General features: G+C 38.9%; 1 long non-coding RNA gene across 3 annotated transcripts; it reads right to left on the bottom strand.

Moving 5' to 3' along the window:
* Positions 1-5,501: 5,501 nt before the first annotated feature.
* On the bottom strand, positions 5,502-9,905 carry LOC141098509 (uncharacterized). 3 transcript variants are annotated; one of them, XR_012234267.1, is made up of 3 exons: positions 8,521-9,905; positions 8,291-8,408; positions 5,502-6,790 (listed from the first exon to the last, which is right to left on the bottom strand). It is a non-coding gene; the product is annotated as an uncharacterized lncRNA (long non-coding RNA). The 3 variants fall into 3 exon arrangements; XR_012234268.1 differs by having other exon boundaries at positions 5,502-6,793; positions 8,510-9,905; XR_012234266.1 differs by having other exon boundaries at positions 8,510-9,902.
* Positions 9,906-26,920: the final 17,015 nt, after the last annotated feature.

The raw sequence follows: 26,920 nt of genomic DNA on the forward strand, positions 1-26,920 counted from the left end.
CATATATTATTTGGAGAAATATTTGATTGGAATATTAATCTAGACTCGTTGACCTATCTCCTGGATTTACCACCTAGGAAAAATTCAGTACTGGGCTGCTGCTCCACATCTTGACTGATGCAAAACACCTTCTTGCCGTATTTTGTACATGTCCTTCTCCAGCCTCAAGAATGAACCTTCACTCCATGAAACACATTACAACCCTCATTGTTAATTCATCTGAGAAATTCCAGGACACAAAACTAAAAAGTATCACATCATCCAAATTTGTAGGACCCTGGTCCAGGGACCATGTCGGTATCTTGTGGCCACAGGATGGAAGCTTTTGGAACCACCTTCTACCTGATGGCATTGCTATTTTGATTGACCTGGCACCAAGTCATCATTGCTGTGTGACTCACACACGGTGTCTCGTCAAAAGAGGCAATGAGGATGCCGACAGGTAGGAGGCTGTTCAGAAGGCTCCTCTCCAGTTGCCTCAGACAACTTACGTGGCTGCTGAACCAAGGTCCTTCCAATCGATTTGCTCATCTCTAGTATTTATTCACACATGCCATACAAAAATGCAATGTTTAGATCCTCATGGGAGTCTCCTGTGTGTTTGGATTGAAATATTGCATTTTTGTATAGGACGTGTGACTATTTGCACTAATTTGGAGGCTGTTATGCTATTTTTTGTTTGTACCCAGGTCCCTTAGATGGTTGGAGAGTGTTCTGGTAGGAACCAGTTTGTATTTGAGTTCTCGTATTTAAAGTCTACTATCATGTTCTGTATTATCTTTTTTTTCACCCAAATAATGCTGCACAAGGTGTTTGCCCCCTTTTCCCCATGTCCTTTTTCCCCTCTTCACCTAAATTCAATAGACTTGTGTTTTTTCGGTATTTCTTCTCTAAAGTGTAGATTGTCTTATGTTGACTTGCATTTTCAGATCAAGCATTTGCTCCTTTTATTCTTTTCCGTCTTGCAAATTTTTGAGAAATTGAATGAACATGCACTTGACGAAAATAGGTCGCGTATTACATCATTGGAAAATCCATGAGGCTGCATCCTTGAAATCTCATTCTGTTCACTCTTTCCCCTGATTGCCGATCACTGTTGGTTGATTTGTTTCTTTTGGCGACTCCTATTCTCAAACACATTCCTGTCTAAAGACTCTATACTCTTTGTTTATGCTGTTGTCAACTTGACTTCATGCCGGAAGACAACATCTGCTTCATTGCTTCCTCTCATGTATATACTTTAAATAAAAGTTAGTGAATAATTCAGATAAAACCTCGTCACATCTATGTCAGATGACCAGCAGAGTATCGATGGCCAAAGCAGAAGACTATGATGAAAGTGGATCCCATAGGTTAAACGTTTAGACTTCTTTTCTGAATGTTTCTAAAATCAGAATCTTTGCATGGTGCCAGTAATTACCCATCTGTACCGACACCTTAACAATAACAATGAAACCTGTATTTACTGAGACTCAGCTTGTTTTTGCTGTTTCCACATTGACAGTTGTTAGGATCGTCAGTGATGACCACAAATGATTGTTGCAGGTTTATTGACTTGACACAATCTCCAGTTCCTTGGATTTTCAGAGTCCCCTCTGGTGATATTACCAGTTTTCGACATGGGAGCTATAAGGATAGTATTACTCAAAGAGGAGATCCCAAGAGGGAAAAAAACACCAGATTCCCGCGCTGCTATATTTCTGTACATTCGACCTGAAGAAGAGGTCACTGAATAGACCTCGAAACGCGTTGTCTCTGTATGTACCATAAATAAAGTACTGATATTGGAACCGATTTCTACAATCTACTGGATTTCCTCTATTTGATGGTTGAAATATAGCAGAGCGGGAATCTGTTTTTTTTTTCCCTCTTGGGATCTCCTCTCTGAGTAATGGAAGCAGACGCTGCAGCTTCATTGCATGTGACTAAGCTCATACAGTAGTTGTGGCTTTACACAACTACTGAGGGTGAGTACCCTGCACAATTTAAATTATATTCATTATATCTGCACTGGTAAGGCCCTATTGGTGCGCTTTTGTGGCTTCTTTTATCTTTATAAGGATAGTATTGATTTTTTTGTGGGATCTTGTTTAGGAGATTAATTTTATAGCTATGTATCAATGGAGATTTTCATTGCCACCGATATTGTGTAGACCACATTGCTATCTGCTTGTTTGCATGCTATATATCCAAAACCTTATCTATGACATATTATAAAAAAAATTGCCAAGTAGATAAACAATGTCTGGTGGATAATATATTTTTTGGACCCACTTGAAACAGGTCTTGTCCTAAAGATAAGTTATGAAACTTGGCATGTACCCGATACAGTCACTGATTTTATAGTGTTGACTAAATTAGAACTGGCCGACAAGAACTCAATAGTTGAAGCCCATAATTTTGAAGGACTTTATGGATGTTTGTACAAAAATACCACTTGTTAACCCTTCCTTTATATCATTTTACAATCAAAGCTGAATTAATTAAGTCATCATCTAGCAAGTACTCAATTGTAAGAGTTTTTCAGAACGTCTTCAATACTAGACTAACACAACTTACACCATCAATCAATCTTCATGTCCAGTCGCCATGTTCTTTCCAAACACATAGTTTGGTCATTTTGTGTCCCATGTCTTGGAGTGGATAACCAAAACTGAGAAGTCCCAGGACAACTGAACCTGATGTGACTAAAGACATTAGTAAGAGATAAGTAAAAACTAGATTAGAATTGAATTGTATCATTGTAATGGTTATTATTGACCAGAATAAAATCATCTGGAATTCACTAGGAAATGCCAAAAACATTAGAGAGAAAAGGACCAATCTTATTAATGGGGTGATCAGGATTAGAAAAACATGGCTGCTTTTTTTCCCCAAAAAAAACAGTGCCACACTTGTCTACAGGTTGAATGTGGTATTGAAGTCTTGTCCCAGACATGTCCCTAAAACCGAACAGCAATATCAGATACAACCCACGAGTTGCTGTTTTTTGGGGGTAAGCTGCAGAGTTACATTGAACATGTGCATCCCCTCAATGCCATCATGTTGCCTTTCCGCTAGCACTAAAAGCTTTCATCGGGGCGTAGAACTGTCAGCAGTTTTCTATGTTGCTTTATTTAAGACTTACTCTGTCGGAGATCTTCACGCCCTTTGGACTTTAAATGCAGAAGGTATTGTGTCCTGCACGCAAAGTCTACCATACGACGTCCATATTACCGGAAAGTCCATCACCTCGCACAATCGAACATTCTAAACATTCCTAGTTCTACATGTACTTCACGAGCTGCGTCACGTTGAACCAGCCTTACATTCTGTTGTACCGTTCCGGAATAAATTACATTTCGCTATGCAGCTTTATGATTTTTAGCTACTACATACGGTAGTTATTTTTGTTTTTTTGCCAAGGGGCGGCTTACAAAATGCAAATAAACAGCCCTTTGCGTGATGTGTCCTACAGCTCCACCGCTAGATTCTCCTACAGACAACGCGAAATACCTATAGAAACAGCGACTGGATCTGTGTGCTGGATGTAAATGCAGCCTGCGGCACTGTTCTGTTACGCAGTTGTGAACGTAATGGGGACAGTGTTAGCCTGGAGAATTGAGAGCACTTTATGAAAAAAAAAAAATCAAAAAAATTCCCCACTAATGGATGAATCTTATTGGATTAATGATGTTTAACCCTTACAAGAGACAGCAGCTCACGCATGCCTTCCAGCCTCCGGTTGGAAGAAGAGAGGATTAAAAATGCAGAAGCATTAATTCAGATTTCACCAAAGGTTTATGAAATAGCCTTGGGCTTATAAACCGCTTAAAATAGGGGCTAGAAAAATAAACCGTAAAAAAAAAAAATACAGTGTCCACGTAATGGCAAATGTCAATTTAGAATAAATTTCTTCATTCAAGTAGAAGATCCCAAGATTCTCTATTGTATGTATCTAAAGCACTAAATTATATTCCATGCAGGAAACCTGGATCGTCTTCAAAATTCCATCAAATGGATTGAAATTCCTTCAGACGGAAATTCATTTGTTCTACAAGGCGATTCATTTACATAAATTAATTTATTGAGGGGTTTAGAAAAGAAGAATTCACTTTAAAATTACACTTTATCCACCTTGTCTTATTTTTTAATTCAATTTTTATTTGAACCTATCGTTTGGTTCAGAAGCATCGCAATTTGGAAACTGATCAGCATGACAATATTGTAGCACTTACGTAATGCACTGCACCAAAAACCGGGGCTCGTCAAGATGCAATCATGTAATGGACAGTTACTGCACGACACTGAGAAATGTTGATGACGCAGAGCAATTCTGCTAGCAAATACTCAGGAAATATAACGGAAAAATATTTCACAGACACACTTGGGACCTTCATAGTGAACGTAAATCACTCCTGAGATGTTTGGCAGGGAAAGGGTAAAAATTGAGATTGGTCTTACAGGAAAAGCCTTCTTCCTTGGACACAGATATTCTTGTCCTTCATTAGATGCTAATAGCCACGGCCAAAGCTCCTTGTGGGATATAGGTGGCCATTAAATAATCTACTTTAGGGGCAATTCGGATTATCTTATGTTAACCTAAATTGCTCTAAGCTTAGCAGCCATATGTAATATTATTCGTGATGCTGAACTTACTGCTCCATGAAATTAGAAATAAACTTTTCGAATTTATAAAAAAAAATTAAATTGTGACTTTTAATAGCCAAATAATCTTTTTGCCAAACAGAACTAACCCCTCAAATGTTCTAAAAAATACCACATGTAAGAAAAAAATAAAAATTGTAAATTATTGCAGAAATATATAACGTTCTAGAGACGTTAGATATTCTGTAGATATCTATATCTATCAAAATCGAAAGATTTATTGTTTAAAGTCGGCATTTGTAACTTTTTAAACCATCGATTCGCAAGGCCTTGTATTGATCTCAATTTTATTTTCCAAATTTGTGTTTTCCTCCTAACTTTTTTCTTAAAATTAAAAATGTCAAATTCTGAACTGTCAAAAATCTAGAAAGGCCTCTTTTGGCATGTCTAAATCTCTACAAAAAGACCTTTGCACGCTTTATTGGTCGGTCTTCGAAGAATACAGCCAACTATAAAAAGAAAGTTTAATGTAATAATATCAATTAGTATAGATGAGGATGTATTCTTTCTTGAGGGGCCTGGATCATTGCTGGGGGGCACTCAACCATCGGATATATTTGCTAATAATCTTAAATTTATACTGTAATATGAAAATGTTTTGGACTATAGGCCAGAGGCTTTCAACTCTTATGTTCTTCTAAGCACCCATACAGTCTTTTATCTTATTATTTTACAGACCTGATGTGGAAACACAACTTTTATTGAGTGTATGTGTCATTTATGAAGCCTTCGGTCTACAGACATCATCCCTTTATTGACATTTAGCAGGCTGCGCTCTCAGGCTTTCTGTGGGCCTGCAAAATTGCAAGAGACAATTGGTATCCAGAGTGGCAAGGAGACACTTCCTGACAGCATTAAGATCTCCGCGTAATGTTTATTAGACATTTACAGACTATTAGGTTTCCATTACTTGCTGCATTTATTCCTCTCTCTACTGCTGGTGGAAATCCTTGGGGAAGCCATGCTCAGTCCAATCGTCTTCTGCATTTTTTTTTCTTAATTTAATTAACCCTTTAAGAGACGGGATGCACTTTTAGTTCTCTGCCTCCAAGGCCATGTAGAATTTAAAGAGTCAGCACCACATGGCAAACTGACAACATAAATGACATTTGCTAGGATAAGGATAAACATTGCTTCATGGTTTCATTGATGGAGACTGAGGCATTACGTAATAGCTTAATGGAGGTGAAGAAAGGATGCAGTCATATCTGTACATAATTATGGAAAGGTATATCAATAATTACATATGTTTAACTAAATTGCATATATATGCATATATCTAGGGTTTATATGTCTAATGTCTTGTATGTGTTAGATATAGCATATGTGACAAAGAAAATACTAGATATTGTCATATATAGATTGGATTAAAAAAACACATACATTTGTTCAATTATTACATAAAGTGAAGAACAAAATCATTACATTGCTAAAAAGAAAGGTCCAAGATATAGACAAACACTACTCAAAGTAACGCAGATCTAAAGGCATAAAATACAAATACATTGACACACTTGACTGTTCTACCAGGTTAATAAAATGTATGAAAATCTATTAAAATTCATGAAAAAGAAAATAAAAATTGTAAAAAAAAAAAAGTCATTTTCCGAGCCAGGTTGTGGAGCTTGGTTGCCTCCCGTCGTGTTGATTTCAGATATCCATCTAGAATACGAAGGTCTTCTTCCAAAAAAAAGCCTCCTTAGATGCAGCTTATTAGAGCCTCTCTTGGCATTCACCGCGTGCCTTAATTGTATGGACATTTAAATCAAGGTCCGCTGTGAACACGGAGAGAAGGGCCTCTCTTAGGATGACTAAAGGACAAATAAAAACAGCATCAACAGACATCATTAGAAACGGCTTTCTCCTCCGCATCACTGCAAAGCATCCTCATCCCCTAAACCTCGGCTGGACAATGGCATTATACCAAGCGCTGCAGTCCGGATGCTTTCCTTTGTTCTTCATGCTGAAAGCTTCGTTGAAAAGAGCACTCATATCTGTTTTTTTTTTCCTCCTATATTCTTGTTGGCTTCCTCACGTCGTCCCCAGCTGCGGAAGCACCCGGCATCTTCCGTGCAGTACATCAGAGGCGGCCGCTAACACAATGACAGTCGCATTGCCATCCAGGAGGCTTCTGCTGCTGCTGCTGCTGACACAGAGATAAGCAAATGGTTGAGGATGGAGCTTCGGTCGAAAAAAAAATACAAAAAAAAAGAGAGAAAAAAAAAATGAAAACCAGAAGGAAATAAAAGACTATTGACGTTATCTATTGTGAAAGGCGTAGGGCACGCGTAGCATTCTGTTTTGTAGCATAAATGATCTGGTTCAATAAGAGGGCCTGCAGGCTGTATATAAAGCACCCGACTCTGTCTCCGCAGTCAGTCCTTTTACTGAGGTCTCAAGTGGTGCAAAAAAATAGGAGAGGGGCCCATCTGGCTTCTCATCAGCTTTGTCAAGTCTTGCATACGCTAAAATGCTAATGACCTAGATAGCTCATGCAAAATGCAGCAGCAGAGAGAGGGAGAGAGAGAGAGACAGAGAAGGGGGGGAAGAGAGAGAGAGGGTGGTAAAGAGGGGAGGGAGCAGGGAAGAGACTGAGCTTGTATGGTTGCATTACATATACCCTTCCCAATCCCTTTACTGATCAATCTGGCTCACCTCCTATTTTAAACAGTGCTTTCATTTGCCAAAGGTCAAGCTATGCTATACTGGGTAAATATATGTGCCCCCATTAGAGTACCTTTTATATTGCACCAAAACATGGCTGCCTTTTATCAGCTCAGCCCAGCAATCAAAACATTATAAGTCCTTGTACCCCAAAATATATTGTGAATAACATGGAAAACAGCAGAGCCAACCTCAATAAACATCTCCCAACATAGCATGGCCAACCTCGAAAGCATCTCCCTAAAGAGCACAATCAGCATCAAATACTTCTCCCAACAAAGGATAGTCAGTCTCCAATACATCTCCTAACAAAGGATAGTCAGTCTCCAATACATCTCCCAACAAAGGATAGTCAGTCTCCAATACATCTCCCAACAAAGGATAGTCAGTCTCCAATGCATTTCCCTATAGAGCAGTCAGTGTCCGATGTATCTCCTGATAGAGCATAGTCAGTCTCCGATGCGTATCCTGATAAAGCATATTCAGTTTCCGATACATCTATCAATAGAGCATAGTCAGTCTCCAATACATCTCTTTACAGAACACAGTCAATGTCCGATGTATCTCCTGACAGAGCATAGTCAGTCTCCGGTGTATCTCTTGAAAGAGTATAGTCAGTCTCTGATGTATCTCCCTACAGATCACAGTCAGTCTCCAATGCATCTCCTGGTAGCACATAGCCAGTCTCTGATGTATCTCCTAATAAAGCACAGTCAGTCTCCGATGCCTAGAGCATAGTCAGTTTTCTATATATTTCCTGATAGAGCATAGTCAGTCTCCAAAACATCTCCTGACAGAGCATAATCAGTTTTAAATATATCTCCTGACAGAGCATAGTCAATCTCCGAAACATCTCCCGACAGAGCATAGTCAGTTTTCAATATATCTCCTGATAGACCATAGTCAATCTCCAATACATCTCCAGGTAGATTGCAGACTATGACAGGTAATGTTCTACTGTAAAAAACTGTCAACTCACCCGTTTTGCTGAATGCTAAAACAGGGTAGATGTCCGACAAGCCTGCGATGTCTTGGGGGCTGCACAGTATCAACCACCAGAGCTACGTAGCAGCCAGAGAGTGTACAAGATTCTTCGCCTTACAAAAAGACAATAGGGTCAAATATTGCCCAGAGGGCCTGCCATGCAATGCAACCACTCAAATATCAAACTCTTGCAATCGGGCATTCCAATACTCACATAAAGGTTACCTCTTTCTTAGAATGAATTCCAGACCTTTCCTCTTGAAGGTATCTTTTGCAAACCTCAGCCTTTCTTTGTCTACACGAGAGTGACCGGTTGTCTCTTTTTTTTTTTCTATTGCCACTGATCAAACCTTACAGTAGTCATGCAAGCCATAACCGTCTAGTCTACCCCACACTAGAAAAGGCTCGATTGCTCCCTTGCCCTCGCCAGCCATCGACATCCTCAGACTTGTGTGATTTGGGACAGCAATAAAAGCAACACTGACCTTCCACCACTCACCAACCCTGACGAACAGCAGAGCTGCTGGACCAATCCACTTTCAAATACGAGCTTGTCTGCTCCTACCTCCTTATTTTGCTGCTCTTCCTACACCTGCAGTATAGGCAGCAAATGGCATCTAGAAAAGCACACCCCACTACAAAATACTGTATGCATTCCAACAAATTCTCAGCCACACTGGAGGATTTGATAAAAGCCGAAAAAAAAAGAGGAGGGTGAGAAGGAGGATAACAAAAAAAAACCCTGCATGCATACGAAAGGACGTAGGAGAAAAAGGGAGCACAATAGGACCTGTCACAAAAGAGAGCTGTAAAACGACACATAAAGCAAAAAGAAAAAGTGAAAAATTTGCTGTAGAAACCTACTCAGATGTTTACATGTCCTGCAAGAGTGGCTTTTTGTAGGAGTCGATCTGGAGAAAGAGGCAGGAGAACCTTCTCACTTTTCAATCCCCAGTCCTAATCTTTCTCACTGTCCTCCTTTTGCTGATCCCCCCTCCTTTTTTTTTTTCTTGAACAGATTATTCAGCCCCCCCCAAAAAAAAAAAATCACATCTGCTGACTCCATGCTGAAAAACAAGAGGATTATAATTCTTGTAAATAAAGCAAGACCCTCCATAGATAGGCACTCGTCACACCTGCCCCCCATGTGTTCCTCCCCTTCTCTGCCGTGCGGGATGCAATTCGGTTTTATTATGCCAAGGGTGTAGTCATCAAAATGATGATGAAGAGGAAGATGAGGGGAGGGTGAATAATAGAGCATCAATGACCATATTTGAGTTTAGGGACATGGGGGAGGGGGGCATGGAGGGAAAGACAGAAAAAAAAAGGACAGGGGGCGCGTGGAAGGAGGTGGGGGGTAGGACGGAATCTTCTTAATTTTAACCTTGCAGAATGTCAGTGACAACCACACCCACGCGACCCACTGAAAAGAAGATGATGCTTAAGAAAATATAAGATGGTGGGGGTTGTGGGAGGGGGCGATAGCGTGCAGATTATTGAATCAATTGCTGTTTATTCTCTAAAAATTAAATATTGTTACTACTGCGGGTTTTCTCGCTCTGTCCTACTTGGCGCACGCGGGGTTATCCACTAACGACGCAATGCAGCTCAAGCTCTCGAAAAAAAAAAAAACCTCCTTACGCTCAGATTCTTCTCCCATCAGGATTTTCTGCTTAGAACTAAACATTTACATCCATCTTCTCGATGCAAATAATTACAGTAAAAAAAAAAAGAATATTCACGCCTACGTCTCTTAACCTCCCCTTTCCAACAAAGTACGCTAAGGTCTCAAATTTACCCATGACGTCATAACCTAAATGTAGGTGCAATATTAACGGTTATTTTCGACCCTTCGGGTGATCTGAATGCCGCTGATATCTCGTGGGCGAGAATAGGTTATTTTATTTATTTTTTTTGCATTTGTTGTGTAAGTTGGAGGCAGGGTGTGTTTGATTGATGCATTGATTCCTTTGCAGTATTTCTGCCACTGCAGTCTATCCGAGCTGTTATTCTCCAGGCAAGAGAGGAAGGTTGTGCTAACAGGGACTGTAGATGGGAAACAATAGAGGGGCCTGGAATTTTTTATTTTTGCATTTTTTTATCTGCAGTAGATGTTATTGAAACAAAAATGGGACGAAGCGCTGGTTACTTGACTTCTGCAATGCAAATGCAGTCATCTTATATGTTACATCTCTTCCATAATTGGTCTGGACATCTAATATTCAGCGCCCACCACCCCACCCTCCGCTCACTCCTGATTATCCCTTACATGGGATTTTCCTGCAGCATTAGAATACGGTGTGTTGGAGGTGTCAAAATGGACCTCAGGGGTCACCCGATTTCATGTGTGCTACCAGATGCTGCTGAGTCGTCTGTAAAAAGCAATGGCCTTGAAGAATATATGAAAAATATTAAATTTTTCTTGGCAAATTTTTGGTGGACAAAAGCTTAAAAGTCAAAGAATTTTTTTTTGCACAGATAAATGCAGTGACAGTTTTATTTCCTAGCCAAATCCCCCCTCCCGATTCAGCCATTTTATCACAGTTATCTCATTTTCTAGGCCTTGCTACGTATATTGTAGTTGTTCTATTTATTTTGCTTTTTTTATGCATATCGAAATTCCATGGTGAATTAAATTCAGCATTATAAATTCGTTTTTCTGCTTCGTTTTAAAATGGCAATCACATGCAGACATGTCGAAACAGACTTAGACAAAAAGCCACCTTGGCCTACTTCAGCTATTTTATGTTTTTTTTTTGTTTTGGTGTTTATTTTTTCACTTGATATTTTGGAAAATCTAATTTTGTGATATTTACATTTCTTTTGATTTGTCTTTGAATTTGTGAAAAGAATTTAGCAGCCAGTTTGGATATTTTGCACTTTCCACAGTCCCATGAGGGCACCTTGTCGCTCTGAATTGGCGTTTGAAGATCAGATCTTGTGTATACATCATCGATGTACCGACTGCGACCACAACAAACATAACCCATCCATCACACATCAGTAAATTTATCGTCCCGTATGTTACATTTCCCTGGGCTTTATAAAAAATCAATTTTTTTTCTTTTTTTGGAATCGCATAAAATGGAATTTTTAGCCCATGAAAAAAAAACTATGGTAATTCAATACATTTGGAGACCGCTGTATACTTTACATCAATTTATGTTCCATATTTCACATATATTTTCTGATCCTGAAGCCCTTTATCCAATATTTCAATGTAGGTAACTTGGAAAACTTTACCTTTTGGTGTTTTTTTTTCCTTTTTTTTTTGCATTGTCAGTTGTATTTTATGCAATTACTATATGCAATTACATCTTTTTAATATAAGTTTAATTCTAAAAAAATTTTTTTTTATACATTCGTCAGGTCAAATATACAAAAAAAAGCCTTAAACAAAATAAAAAATAAATTCTAAAAAAAATTGCCAAAAATACGTTGGGTCTTTTAAATCTCCCGAAGAGATTCGGATGGCAAATTTTACCAACGAAAGCTCATTTTACGTGCACATTCATGCGACTGGCGACGTAACTCTGAGCATTAAGATAGATCCTTTAACCCTTTAACTGCATTAGGGGAGTCCAGTGGCCTTTGCATGAAACCAAATGTCTCTACGTCTTAGGGCAGTTTCACATGTCAGTGTCTCCGGTACGTGTAGTGACAGTTTTCTCACGTATCGGAGACACTGACACACGTAGACACATTTGAATGAATGTGTCTATGCACATGTCAGCGTGTTTTCACGGACCGTGTGTCAAGGGTGCAAAACACGTTAACATGTCCGTTTTTGTGCAACAGCACGGATCACACGGACCTATACAAGTCAATGGGTCCGGGTAAACACGTACCGCACATGGATGCTGCCCGTGTGCGATCCGCGTGCGTTTTTAAAAGTCAAAGGGTTAACATTGAAAATAATTTTTCAAAAACACGGACACGTACAGCATACGGACAGCACACGGATGATACACACGGACGTACGGATAGCACACGGATGTCACACGGATGGCATACGTATGCACACGGACACATGGACATAGATAGTTCCGGTACCGGAATTATCTGGACGTGTGGAACTGCCCTTAATGGAGATTCCCCCAGCCTTGTCAGCTGGACCTGTGATAAGTCCAGGAGACAACCCCTTTTATAAATCCAATTTTAGATATACTTTTATACTCCAAAGATTTTACACTATTTATGCTTAAAGAAAAATTCCGAAAAAAATTTGTAAACAAAAAAGGCTCAATAATATAGTACATTACTTTATATCATTTTTATACTTTTTTTTAAGCTTAAAATACATTTTTTGCAACATTTTAAAGAGTAATTTAATTGCATTTCCATTGACGCGCCCAACGACGTCGTGAAACTCCTCGTGCGTCGTCTGCAAGGCCGCGCAATGTCGTTCCGACACCCCTTGAGCTATGAGCGCGCTCACGTGTTATTGTCCTGTCAATTGTGTCTTTAAGGTGGTCCTTTGAAATAGCAAGTGAATATATATGAAGGTTAACCCTTCAGTTCCCCGTGGGTGGGTGAGTAGGGAAGTCAGCACTTGCAAATGAGCCAGTGTAAGGCCAGATCTCTTACTCTTGGCACCGTAATGGTTAATTTATACGCATTGTGCAGAAAAATGCATGGTCAGGAAAAAAAAAGAGGCTGATGGAAAAGCTGTCCCTTCAAGGAGAACCTTGCGTAATGACTGAGACAGCTCACTAATCTACAGTATGTTGTTATCAGCAGCACTTAATTGTTTAGGAAATTAAATATGCTTTCCGAGGATCGTACAGCAGGACAAAGGAGCTTGTCCGCACGACCCCTATACCCACACACCAACTGTACATTCTACAAAGCATAGCCAATTTTTTAAATTTTTTTACAAATGTTATGTTTTTTTGCGTAGGAGCAGGAGTAAGAATGAAGTGTATAATTCATGTCATGCAGCCAGTATGGGTTCTGCGCATCGGAAACCAAAAAATCAATCTTCCAACGACAGAGCCAAGTCCAATTTGCCAAAATACAATTTTACAATTTATTTATAATTTAAAAAAAAAATTGCTGGAAAATTTTAACGTTGCAAAATTTCCCCCCCCCCAATTTTGTACTTTTTAAAACAAAAATGTTTACTTTACACGCACTTAAAGGGAATCTGTCACCCATTTTTTGACATATCATGCAAAGATATCATTCAATTGTGTGTTACATAAGGATTCTGGTAGTACTTTTGATTTCATCTGTGAATATCACAGATGCCGTTGTGTATTTGCGCCTGCGCATTCAAAAGGCTGCTCGCGCTTGCACAGTATGCTTTGCCCAACTGTGGGCAAAGCATATATTCAGTACTGCACATGCGCCGGTATTTTTCCCTGCCATCTATGGCCCGGAAGTCTTCCCATGCAAGACACACTCTTCCTGGATGCCGGATACCCGAGTAAAGCCTTGCGCATTACACCGGAAGCTGAGGAAGAAAGTCATCTATTGAACTATTTTCTTCCTCAGCTTCCGGTGTAATGCGCAGGGCTTTACTCTGGTATCCGGCATCCAGGAAGAGTGTGTCTTGCATGGGAAGACTTCCGGGTCATAGACGGCAGGGAAAAATACCGGCGCATGCGCAGTACTGATTATATGCTTTGCCCACAGCTGGGCAAAGCATACTGTGCAAGCGCGAGCAGCCTTTTCAATGCGCAGGCGCAAATACACGACGGCATCTGTGATATTCACAGATGAAATTAAGTCCAGCAAGCCAAGGAGGGGGAAGGAGAATAAGCCACGCCCATCGGACCGGACCGCAGCGATTTACATACATCGCAAGAGTCATAAAAAAGGTTTTTATGCATCAATGGTGCGGGGTCAGGGGGGATCAAAAGTACTACCAGAATCCTTACGTAACACACAATTGAATGATATCTTTACATGATATGTCAAAAAATGGGTGACAGATTCCCTTTAAGCTTTGTAAAATGGGAGAAAGACAAGATGGCCGAAAATACAGATGCATTGCGGGTTGACCTAGTTTCTACAGAATTAGTGAAAATCCAATGCAAAAAAAAAAGTGGAAAGCGTTTATGCCTTAGGAGATTGCGAGATTCTGTTGGTTCTGCATCTGCTCATTGCAACCGGGACTTCATCTGTTCTCTGGGGCGGCCGCGAATCAGACGGCGTGATGACATAAAAAGAAATCCACTTATACATTTCTCAGCATGCATAGATTTTCTATATAAAATGGCCATCGGTAGCCAAACCCCCCCAACTCCCCTTTCAAAAAAAATAAATAAAAAGAAAATCATATATATAGAGCCACTTATGTAATGATTAAAGTCTGAAAAAAAAACTAAAAAATAATTTTACAAATTTTTTCTGATTCTTTTTTTTCTTTTGCTCCCATTAAATACGAGGTGGATCAGAAGCCTTTTATCACTGCAGCCGGGGACCCTAAAACCCTGAAGTTTTGTGTCGTTGACGACACCAGCCCACCCCCCCGCTAAAAGTATTAACACATTAAGAAATTACAACGTAAAACTAAGAGAAAAAAAAAAGTCATTGACCAAAATTTTCCAGGTCCATATGGCATGACATCTGTGCGGCATCCTCACTAAAAGAAGCAGCATCCCCTTTAATGGTCTAATGCATGATATCTCCCTTGAGATTGCCAATATGAGCTAAGTATTAAGTCTTAGGTTCCAGATGAGTTAAAATCAGTTGAATGTCATCCAATCGTTCCATTGACCCTTTTAGAGCTGGAAGGGTTTTTATTTTTATTTTTTTTAATTTTTTTTTTTTCAATTCGGAGAAACTATAATCCCCTTCATTTTTTGTTTCATTTGGTACAATCCATAAATGTGTAATCGCCATACCGAATACATACGACCTGATTATCTTGCATGTGCGGTGAAACACACACAATCCACAGAAAAATCATTGATACATTGAAAAAAAAAATTCACAGAAATAAGTCATTTTTTATTATTTTTATACGCATTTTCTTTCTTTTTTTTGAGGGGGGACAAATTTTGCAGTAAATATGATATATAATTTAATTCAATAAAATAAATAAGTCTTCAAAGCCTTCTGAATAAAGCTCTGATTTTTTTTTGCCATGCATTTATTTATTTTTCATTTATTTTTTTTGTGTTTATTTTTTATTTTTTGCATGCATATATTTTTATTTTATTTTTTTTTCATTTATTTAATCATCATTTTTTTGCTATATTTTTTTTTTTTTTACTTATTACATCTATTTTTTTCCCATGCATTTCTTTTTTTTTTTTTTACCATGCATTTATTTTTTATTTATTTTTTTATTTTTATTTATATTTTTTTTACATGCATTTATTTTTATTTTTTATTTATTTATTTATTTTTTTGCCAGGCATTTGCTTTCATTTTTTATTTATTATTTTTTTGGTTGCCCTGCATTTATTTTGTATTTATTTATTTATTTATTTTTTTTGCCATTTACTTATTTTTATATATTTATTTTTGCCATGCATTTACCATTATTTGTATCTATTTATATATTTTTGCCATGCATTCACCATTATTTTTATTTATTTATATATTTTTGCCATGCATTCACCATTATTTGTATTTATTTATATATTTTTGCCATGCATTCACCATTATTTGTATTTATTTATATATTTTTGCCATGCATTCACCATTATTTTTATTTATTTATATATTTTTGCCATGCATTTACCATTATTTTTATTTATTCATTTTTGCAATATATTTAGCATCTTTTATTTATTTAAGTATTTTACCATAGATTTACCTTTTTTTTTTAAATTTATTTATATATTTTTTGCCATGCATTTTATTTTTTTAAATTATTATTTATTTATTTTTTATTTGTGTTTTTTTTTTGGCCGTGCGTTTATTTATTTTTTTAATAATTTATTTCTACGTGGGAGAGGAGATTCAGCGAGTGCAATACTGAGAGATACTTTATCCTATTGATTTTATTTTAAAAATCAATATATATGCCGGGCTGTATGAGTACACATATCGTATGCATAGCTTGGCGTTACACGGCTTGCTTTTTTTTTGCTTCGTACCTTGAGGACGTTGACAGCCCGTCTGTACCTAGGCAGACATTTTTTTCCGCATGTGAAAAAGAAAATAACATATTACGCTTTTTTTTTTTTTTCTATGCTGTTTAAAATTCCTAGGTGGTGGTGAAGTATGGGAGGAGGGCGTATAGGACTTGGGCTGTGCATGAAAGTCTTTGTAATTGATGCGTGGTAGAATGGGAAACATGATTTGCATTAGTGGGGGTTATTTTGGGCTAACGCATGCAAAAAAAAAAATCCTGCTTTTAGGGCAGGTATTCTGCATATATCCTGATAAAGCCCTGCGTTGACAAACGTCCATTTAGAGGGGAAGCAAAATTTGCAGAATTCCTATGCTCTCGTCATCGGTAGCGTTCTATTTGTAGCTGTATATGCCTTCCTATACCTGTATTTTATCACAGAAGACAAATGAGCCAATCCTTTTCTTTTCGAGAGGGGGGGGAGGGGATTACATAATCCTATGTCATCTTTTCTTTTATGTTGTTGTTTATTTTGTTTTATATATTTTTCCATTTACTTTTATATATTTAGTTTTTTTATATTGTGAGATTATATATATATATATATATATACATATATATATACATACACATATATATTCTCATATACATATATATGCTCTATATGTTTTTTATTTACTTTAGTATTACATTTTGCTCTTTTTATGTATAGTTATGGATTTTTTTAGTTTCATATATTTACTTTTATATATTCAGATTTTACATTTTGCTTTTTTCTTTCATATATATATATATATATATATATAAAAGAAAAAAGCAAAATGTAAAATCTGAATATATATATATATATAAAATTGTTTATTTTGTTTTATATATTTTTTAGTTACTTTTATATATGTCATTATTTCATTTTTCTTTTTTTATGGACATTTTTCCATTACTTTTATATACGGTATGTCATTTTTTTCATTTTTCTTTTTTTTAATGTACATTTTTCCATTATTTTTCTTTAATATATTTTTCACTTATATATTCAGATTTTACATTTTGCTTACATATTTTGTATTTACTTTTATATATTTAGATTTTACATTTTTCTTATTCTTTTTTTTTATTATTATTATTCTTACACTTCTAAATAATCAATGTATGATTAGAGTCATTATATTACACGGGGTTCTGGCGACGGCTTTGCAGAAAAAAGTCATCTGTTATCACAGATTGGGGGCCGCACGCTAGCACATTATATAATGGCCGTGCCGTGCATTCACGAGAATAGAGACAATCGATTTTTGGTTCCTTTTTTTTCCCTTTCTCCCCGAACAGTAGAAATCCCATCATTCTTTGCAGGCTCTATAAATACGGTCATATCTCCATCTTGCAGACTCCATTTTGTTTGTAGATAAATCATACAGGAAAGGTTCAAGGTTGCGTATAATTCAGTAAGACACTTCATAGGGTCTTTGTTCCGAGCACAATGCCTTTTGCCTGGCGAGGCTCTGCGGAGGTGCATATTTTCTGCTAATAACCCAATAACGACCTTTATAACAAATCAGGGCGTTATTACAATCACAAGTGCGTGATGGGGGTAGAGGGGGGGGGCGCCCGGAGATAAGCAAATTGTTTACGTCTGATTAATTCCGGAGTGGACCCTTTATGTTGCAGTCCATCTGCCAGAAGGGAGCGTGTATATTCTATGCGTGTTCAGATATGGATAACATATTCCTTGCAGGACCAGCCGTCTCCGCTCTTGTGGGTGTTAATAATGCATGGGTAGAAGAAACCGGGGCTGCGCTAGTTGCTCATTGCAGATATCTATTGACTGCGTTTACAATAACAATAGAAAAATTGCTATAACCAACCTCGATTTCATTTTTTTTTTTTTATGCAAAAATTATATTCTTTGTCGACGGAACTGAGCAAAATGGCAGTTTCCTGTGAAATCGGACGTGCGGAGAAATTTTGCATTAGCGTAGAACTCAAGTTATGAAATGAGGTCGATCATATTTTTGAACTTCAGAAATTCAAAATTTTTTCAAATGTCAGATAAGAGTGCTATGAAAAAAACGACGCGCCTTTCTTTCTGGATGGCCGTAATTTTGGATAACTAAAAAATCAAAATGTGATGGCTCACAATAGTCACATGCCGTGGAAAGGAAGTCATCGGGGGTCATATCATGAAAAAAGAAAAAATAGAAACTCACCCCTCACCTTTATGAATAGTCGGCACTAACACTGTGATTTTCACCATATAGGCACATGTGAACTTGCGAGGGGAGTAATTGGAGTGAGCTGTCCGAAACCTTACCTTCTCTAAGACCTAATGATTGGGCATGTACATTAGACCGACAGAAAGATGGCTGCCATTTAGTCAAAGATGGAGTGATGTGTCAACGAGGTACCTGGCCTCGTTGATATGACACCTGGAACAGGCTCCGACATTGATAGGGTGGTGAGAGGTTTTACTTAGTTGAGCAGGCAAAAGCAGTGGCTTGAGATGTGATGATCAGAGAAGTGTACTTTGTGTATACGGGGGTGGCTGCTGGGTGCTGTTCTGCTCGGTCACAATGCCGGACACAGCAAGACATCTCAAAGTATAGGGATAGCATGAAGTCCATGGTTTATCACGCCTAAAACCACTACCTGGACAATGTATTCCCATCCTCCTGGGTAAAAAGGGCAGCTGAGCTGCTCATGACTGTCTGTGAGTAGAGGTGGAGACATCTCTGAGACCTGGCCTATGTGGAGGCTGGAGAGATCTCTTACTTCTGGTCTTGCCTTACGCCAAGACGCCGTTTATCTGTTTTGCTGGAAAAGATTTGTAAATTTTAATAAATCTGCCTACCCATGTGAACGCTGCTTAATGCTTACCTGAGTGAATCCCTACAGTGCCCAATCTTTTTCTCCTGACATCTTTCAAACAAACAATGCAAGTGGACTTGTCTTCTTTACGCCACTGAAAACACATGTACGATCGGCCGAGCCGAGCTCACATGTATGAGGTCTGGAAAGATAGCTGTCTGCTAAATGAGCTTTCATCTGACAGTTATCTGGCCAGCTAAGGGATTTTTCACTCCTTCACTGAAGGCTTCAGAAGTAAGTTTACTCCTAACTGGTCAGATCCCATGTTTGGAACCCCCAGCGTAGTCACAAATTGTCCATTGAAAGCCAAAACATTGAAGGTCTAGCAAAGAAGTCAGACTCCATCTATGAGCCAAAGCCAGGTGGCTACAAATAGACAAGAAATCCAGTGGGTAATGGGGCAAAAGCGTCAAAAGATTTAGCAAGAGGTCAAAACGTAAAGACGAACAAATCCAAGGTGTGAGAAAAGAACCAAACACAAGAAGTGACTAGAGGCAACAACCAAGAAATGCAAATGATACTAGTGCCTGTTTTGCACCCTTTGGTGAGATAGTTTCATAGGTTTTAGGTTGAAGGTAAACTTAAGTCCATCAAGTTCCACCTATAGCCTAACATGTTGATGTATAGCAGAAGCATTTGGCCAAACATTCATTAATGGTTTCCTCAATAATTATAATTAATCGTAGTTCAGAGGCAGGAAACTTCCCTGTCCTATTTTACCTCCAATATCATATGAAATCCTTCTTATTATGGAATGCAGAATTTTTGTGACCTCCAGTTTGTCATAGTAATTTACAGATGTAAGACGAGCATTGATGTTTCCTCTTCATTACTCTATCATGAACCCATTTTTTTGTAGCAATGGTCACTGACCTTAGCTGGGCAATGAGAGGCTACAGTTCTTCTCCATGTTCTTCTGGGATGTTTCTGACTTCCTGTATGGGTTGGTGCTGCTTTCTTGGTTTACTTTTGGCAGGAGGTAACTCCTGGAAAGATTTGACCCTTCTCAAAGTCTTGGATACTAGACTATGGCCTCCAATGTTAAAAAACCATGGCAAATGTGGAAGCTTTTTCTTGGAAATAGAAACCTTCACGATGTGAACAGAGCCATGGGGATTCAAAAACCTCATTCACATGCAGTGGAAAAAATTCTTCACAACAGATTTGAAATCTGTAGAAAATCTGAAAAAAAAAAGTCTACATAAAAAGTAACACTGGATTCCTAGCACATTTGTTGGCAGCATGAGGAAACGTCTTTGTGGAAAGTCTCTACGACAAGGAATGAAAGTAGGTAGTTGGAATTGCAAAACCAAAGGGCCAAGGTAGCAATCGAGGCACCTGGAACAACTCACTTCAACTCATCCAGACCAAGACATCAATCAGCACAGCCTAACGAAAGTCAGAATCAAGAAAACAGTAAGGGCCAAGAGGAGTATGTCAGCGACTGGACGAATGACATAAGAACATCACAGTCGTTAGAGGTTAGGCCTGGGTCACACTTGCGAGAAATTTGCACGAGTCTCACGTCTCAATACCCGGCACTGCCGCCGGCACTTGGGACCGGAGTGTGCGGCTGCATGTATTTCTATGCAGCTGAGCGCTCCGGTCCGAGTGCCGTCGGCAGTGTCGGGTATTGAGACACGAGACTGGTTTGAGTTTCTCGCAAGTGTGACCCCGGCATAACACACTGACTACAGACCGATCCCATGTCTGGAAAGACTGCGTCCACTCTCCGACCTGGGGACCTTAGAGGATGAGACCAGCTTCTGCTACATTGCACCAAATACTCAGCTGTGAGTCACTCACTTCAGGAGACTGTTCGATCTCTTCCTGTACTTCAGCTTCGTGAAGGAGGAAGAGAAACTCTATATATCCCTCATGTCAGTATAGCTTCTTTGAGTTTTAATTTTGTTAGATAGATAATAGATAGATAAAGATAGATAATAGATAGAAAGATAGATAATAGATAGATAATAGATAAAAAGATAATAGATAAAAGAAAGAAAGATAGATAATAGATAGAAAGAAAACAGATAGATAATAGATAGGTAATAGAAAGATAGATAGATAACAGATAGATAGATAATAGAAAGATAGATAGATAATAGATAGATAAATAATAGATAGCTAGATAGATGATAGATAAATAATAGACAGATAATAGATAGATAATAGGTAAATAATAGGTAAATAGATAATAGATAAATAGATAATATAGTTAAATAATAGATAGATAATAGATATAGTTTTTAAATAATAGATAGATGGTAGATAGACAATTAATAGATAGATAGATAAAGTTTTCACAACGACACACATCTCGGCACTCATTTCCAGATACTACCCCCAACCTCTGCTCTTCAGATGATCTTCTCTCCTATCCACCGGTTAGTTCCTGAAATTTCCCCATTCTTTGACACTTTCCTTGAATCTCGTTTTCTCTAAAAATCAATACTATTATTATTATTTGTTAATATAGCGCCATTTATTCCATGGCACCTTACATGTGAGGAGAGGTATACAAAATACATACAAGTACAGTAATCTTATACAATACAAGTCACGACTAGTACAGGAGGAGAGAGGACCCTGCCCGCGAGGGCTCACAATTTACAGGGGGATGGGCGAGGATACAGTAGGCGAGGGTAGAGCTGGTCGTGCAGCGGTTTGGTCAATTGGTGGTTACTGCAGGTTCTAGGCTTCTTGGAAGAGGTAGGTCTTCACGTTCCTTTTGAAGGTTTTCACGGTAGGAGAGTCTGATGTGTTGGGGTAGAGAGTTCCTGAGTAGGGGTGATGCATGGGAGAAATCTTGTATGTGATTGTGGGAAGAAGAGATAAGAGGGGAGGAGAGGAGGAGATCTTGTGAGGATCGGAGATTGCATGCAGGTAAGTACCGGGAGATGAGGTCACAGATGTATGGAGGATACAGGTTGTGGATGGCTTTTTATGCCATGGTTAGGTATTTTAACTTGAGTCTTTGGGTAGTGGATAGCCAGTGAAGGGATTGACAGAGAGGAGAGGCATTGGGATAGCGGGGGGACGGGTGGATTAGTCAGGCAGCAGAGTTTAGAATAGATTGGAGGGGTGCAAGATTGTTAGAGGGGAGGCCACAGAGCAGAAGGTTGCAGTAGTCAAGGTGGGAGATGATGAGGGCATGCACTAGTGTTTTTGCAGATTCTTGATTAAGGAATGTATGGATCGGGAAATATTTTTGAGTTGAAGATGGTAGGAAGTAGAATGGGCTTGGATATGTGGTTACCCGATTACATCAGACTATTACCTACTCTCCAAGCTTACAATGGAACTTGAGTCAAGCTTTCAACCTACCATAACTGTCGTTCCACCATGCAAATGTTAGTAAGGCTATATTTCATTGTGACAATGGTCAGCACATTGATCAATATTAACCTGTATGCCAATGCCTAGATGTGTTAGGTTTGGAGCCTTTGCTATAAGACAACTGGTTGCAGCAGAAGCCTCCCTTCTTGGTTTCTATAACGTTATTGAGAAGAAGCTTGTTCATCGTGGAAAAGTAGTCTGCTGTACAGCGAAATAGTGTACACAGAACTACATGTACTATAATGACAGAGACGAAATTTGAACCTCATACACAATCTAACAGGGCGCCCAACAGTCACAGGTCAAGAATTGGTCTCATATGGCCCAAAGGGGCCATTTGAGTTCTCTATGCTCCACCCACTATATACATCACTGCATCTAGGTTATGCTCCGTTCTTATCCCGCACTTACTTGCCTTTCATTTGATGTACAGGAAAACTCCCCTGCACCCTCGGTTTACCAAAATATTTTGTGTAAAGAAAGCAAAGTTACATGCTTTTCTATATAAAGGGAAACAATTAAAAAAGTATTCTAAATAATTTTTTGTAATGTGCCTAATGTATACCACCTAGGCTTACAGAGGGACATACATTAAAGGCTTTGTTCTATAGAAGCAAAAAGTGAGACCACACGCATAGAAAACGAGAGGGAAGGCAACGTAGTCTGGCTCCACTAGATGATAGAAGACTTAAAATATCTTTGAATTTAAACATCAGCTTGAAGGACCGAATTGAGGACAGGACATTCAGAAGATGATAGATGGCCATGTGGAACAATGTTAGGCTCACATGGTGAGGTGGATCCACTGAGCCCAAGAGATGGGTGTGCACACCGGCCAAGATCATCTGTGCAGCAGGCAGGAGACAGGTAGCAGAGGTAGTGGAAACTGCAGGTGTACAGGACACTGGAAACAGGCAGCTGAGGTACTGGAAGCTGCCAGCAGATAGGAGAAGTCCTGGAGACCGCAGCCAGGTAGCAGAAATCCTGGAGACCGCAGACAGAAAGCAAAGATGCTGGAAGCCAGAGGCAGACAGAACACATCCTGGAGACGCAGACAGGTAGCAGAATTATTGAGAACAGGTAGCATAGGTCCTGGAAGCTGCAGGCAGACAGGAGACATCCTGGAGACTGCAAACAGGTAACAGAGGTACTGGAAGATGCAGGTAGAGAGGACCACTAAAGTCTTAATACCAAGACACAGGTGTGAGTCTTGGTAGGCCTTAGTAGATGATCACATTGGAGAACGCCAGAATACTTGCAAAGCCCGACATGGAGCACAATAAAGTTTAGCGGACAAGGGTGAAGGGAGCAGAGCCCAGACTCAGAACAGGTGTGTAGCAAGTAGTAATCCACTAATAGAATATGCTTTCTAGAGTAATTTACTGTTTTATTTAACAGAATGTTTTGGGGTTTTTTTTTAAAAAAAAAAAAAAAAGAAAAATTAAAAAGTTGCCAGTGGCAAATTTCTAGGCACCAAAAATGTAACTTGAAACTCCAAGACCCCAGTGCAAACTATGTAACTGAGACCACCACCTGCAATATGTAATTTATCATTCTGGTTTGCACTTTTGATAGCTAGAGCTCTACTAAGCACATCGACCATCTGAGGGTTGAGCCGATCTGGAGATTCTACAGATTAGCATAATCTTTGAAATATTTAGATCACCCTCGTAAACAGAGGGGAAAAACTCCCAATTTAAGATACTCAAGAAAGCTGCTCAACAAATTTTAGGAAACCGGTACAATAAAAAATGAATTATATTGTGATACCGTGTTAGCCAAGTCATCCGGTAAAAATTGGAAAGATTTCTATATTCAAAGAATTTTTCTTTTTCTTCAGGCTTCATCGCATGAGTGTCTCAAATACGCCATAGGACGCACGTCCATTAGTTTGCTGCTGGATTATCTAATCTTCTAGACTATTTTATATGCGATCTTATACTTCCAGCCTAGAAAATATTGAACTTGAAATAAATTCTGGTTTCTACGATAAAGGAGCTTTATTTCATGAGTCGACCACGTGTTGGACAATGCGGAAGCTTCTTCAGAAGACTCTAGTTGACATTACAATACGTCGGGATTTATAATCGACGGCATTGAATCGGTATCTTCAGCCCATGATAACCACTCATCAGGCTTAGGAAATGAAAGACACAAGGATCTGGAATATACCTGACGGTAATTAAGAAAAGTTTCCATCTACGCGAGGCTGTGCCTCACCAGTCATCAAACAGCCTGATTGTTTTGAGTACGATTTAAGAGATAATTGTAGTTGATTTGCGGCGAGGAGGATGACGGGAATCTTTCAGCGTTCAAGTAATCTAAGATTAAAGCCGAGCGTGTAATTATAGAAATTTGTGGCTAACGTTCACACAATTCAAGCCTGCAGTGAACTCTATCCAGCTGCCGGCAAAGAGCGGATCCACCGATATAATTGGAGGACACCAAAAACAAATTTCTTTAACTTTAATGCATAAAGCCCACCTGACGGACAAATAAAAAACCAAAAAAAAAAACAAAACTTCGCAACTGTGAAAAGAAAAGAAAGGTTCCTACTTTTTACATCTTTCTAGGGATCTATAAAAAATTACTACTTGCTCGTCAGCAGATGCTGAGATCATAGAATTGTTGAGCAGTAAATTGATAAAATAAGAAAATATCACGTTTAATCTCAGAGGTTGACTTGGATCCTGGTCTCCAATCCGACCAAGGAGAACATCTTCATAGAAGTTGTGTTCTTTCTACGTTCTCATGGGCTTCCTTCAAATTCTAAGAAATTGATAAAGTTAGTTGGCGTTCTATGAAATTGGTGGTGTTTGTAATAGAAAAATTAGATTGTGGACTGATATAAATTGTGACAATCTATGATGACATTATATAAGTAAGAGGAAACAAAAAAATGAAGCCATGATGGGTGAGGTCCACAAAAGAGTTTAACTGTGTCACCCATTTCATTGATAGTTCCGGTTTTCCTTGAGTCTTGGTCTCCGTTGGCTCCAGTAATGATCCATGTTGATTTTCTGGGTAATTTTGGTGGAACCAAGAAAGAAAAAGTCACAATAAAGCGAGTCGTCGCCAGTAACATAGAAAATATCATAGTTGGGTGTAAAACAAAAGAATATAGTAAAAAATGGAAAAAAAAAACGATAGAAAGGTGTGGTGGCCAAAAAGGAGAGGTCAACTTGTTGACAAACAATTCAACTTCCTCCATCAGACGAGGCAGGCTCGCCTACAAGGTATAGAAGAGTGGCAGAGGTGGCCGGGAGCTACGAACCTCACCCAATTGTGGCAAAGTAAGCTTATTGTAAGATTATTAAAGCATGTCCCTTCCAGAAATAGCGCCACCCCCGTCTACAGGCGGCGACCGAAGTATAGGAGTAACCCCGGCACACTAATAACATGAAAGTAAAGTCTTCTCAACGACAGTCTTTAATTGTTGTGATTTTATTGATTGTGAAAAAAAAAAAAAAAAGGGTGGTGTTACAATCCAAAAAAGGGTGGTGTTACAATCCAACGTTTCAGCTCTACATCTCGAGCTTTCATCAGGGATATGACTAGATCCTTGGTTTTGAGGTGTGTGTATAAGTGGTATAGGTTTGCCTTTGTAATCCAGCTGCTGGAACGGTACCTATAGTAACCACGATGTGTAGGGTCAGCACGTGACTCCCGTCCTTGTGTCCTAAATCTAGTCAGGTGTGGAGGAGGCCGGTCCTGCAGCTCAGCTCAACTGAAGAGAATATCACAGCACGTGTAGCGCTGAGACTGGACTGGTACTTACATTGTATAAATGCTGCCACCAATCATTCCACGGTCTATTGTAAATGCTGCCACCAATCATTCCACGGTCTATTGTAAATGCTGCCACCAATCATTCCTCGGTCTATTGTAAATGCTGTCACCAATCATTCCACGGTCTATTGTAAATGCGATCACCAATCATTCCACGGTCTATTGTAAATGCTTCCACCAGTCATTCCACGGTCTATTGTAAATGCTGTCGCCAATCATTCCACAGTCTATTGTAAATGCTGTCGCCAATCATTCCACGGTCTATTGTAAATGCTGCCTCCAATCATTCCACGGTCTATTGTAAATGCTGCCACCAATCATTCCACGGTCTATTGTAAATGCTGTCGCCAATCATTCCACGGTCTATTGTAAATGCTGCCTCCAATCATTCCACGGTCTATTGTAAATGCTGCCCCCAATCATTCCACGGTCTATTGTAAATGCTGCCGCCAATCATTCCACGGTCTATTGTAAATGCTGTCGCCAATCATTCCACTGTCTATTGTAAATGCTGCCACCAATCATTCCACGGTCTATTGTAAATGCGGCCACCAATCATTCCACGGTCTATTGTAAATGCTGTCGCCAGTCATTCCACGGTCTATT

This window comes from Dendrobates tinctorius, unplaced genomic scaffold, assembly GCF_039654945.1.
Source record: "Dendrobates tinctorius isolate UK_male_01 unplaced genomic scaffold, ASM3965494v1 ptg000093l, whole genome shotgun sequence".
NCBI classification, from domain to species: domain Eukaryota; kingdom Metazoa; phylum Chordata; class Amphibia; order Anura; family Dendrobatidae; genus Dendrobates; species Dendrobates tinctorius.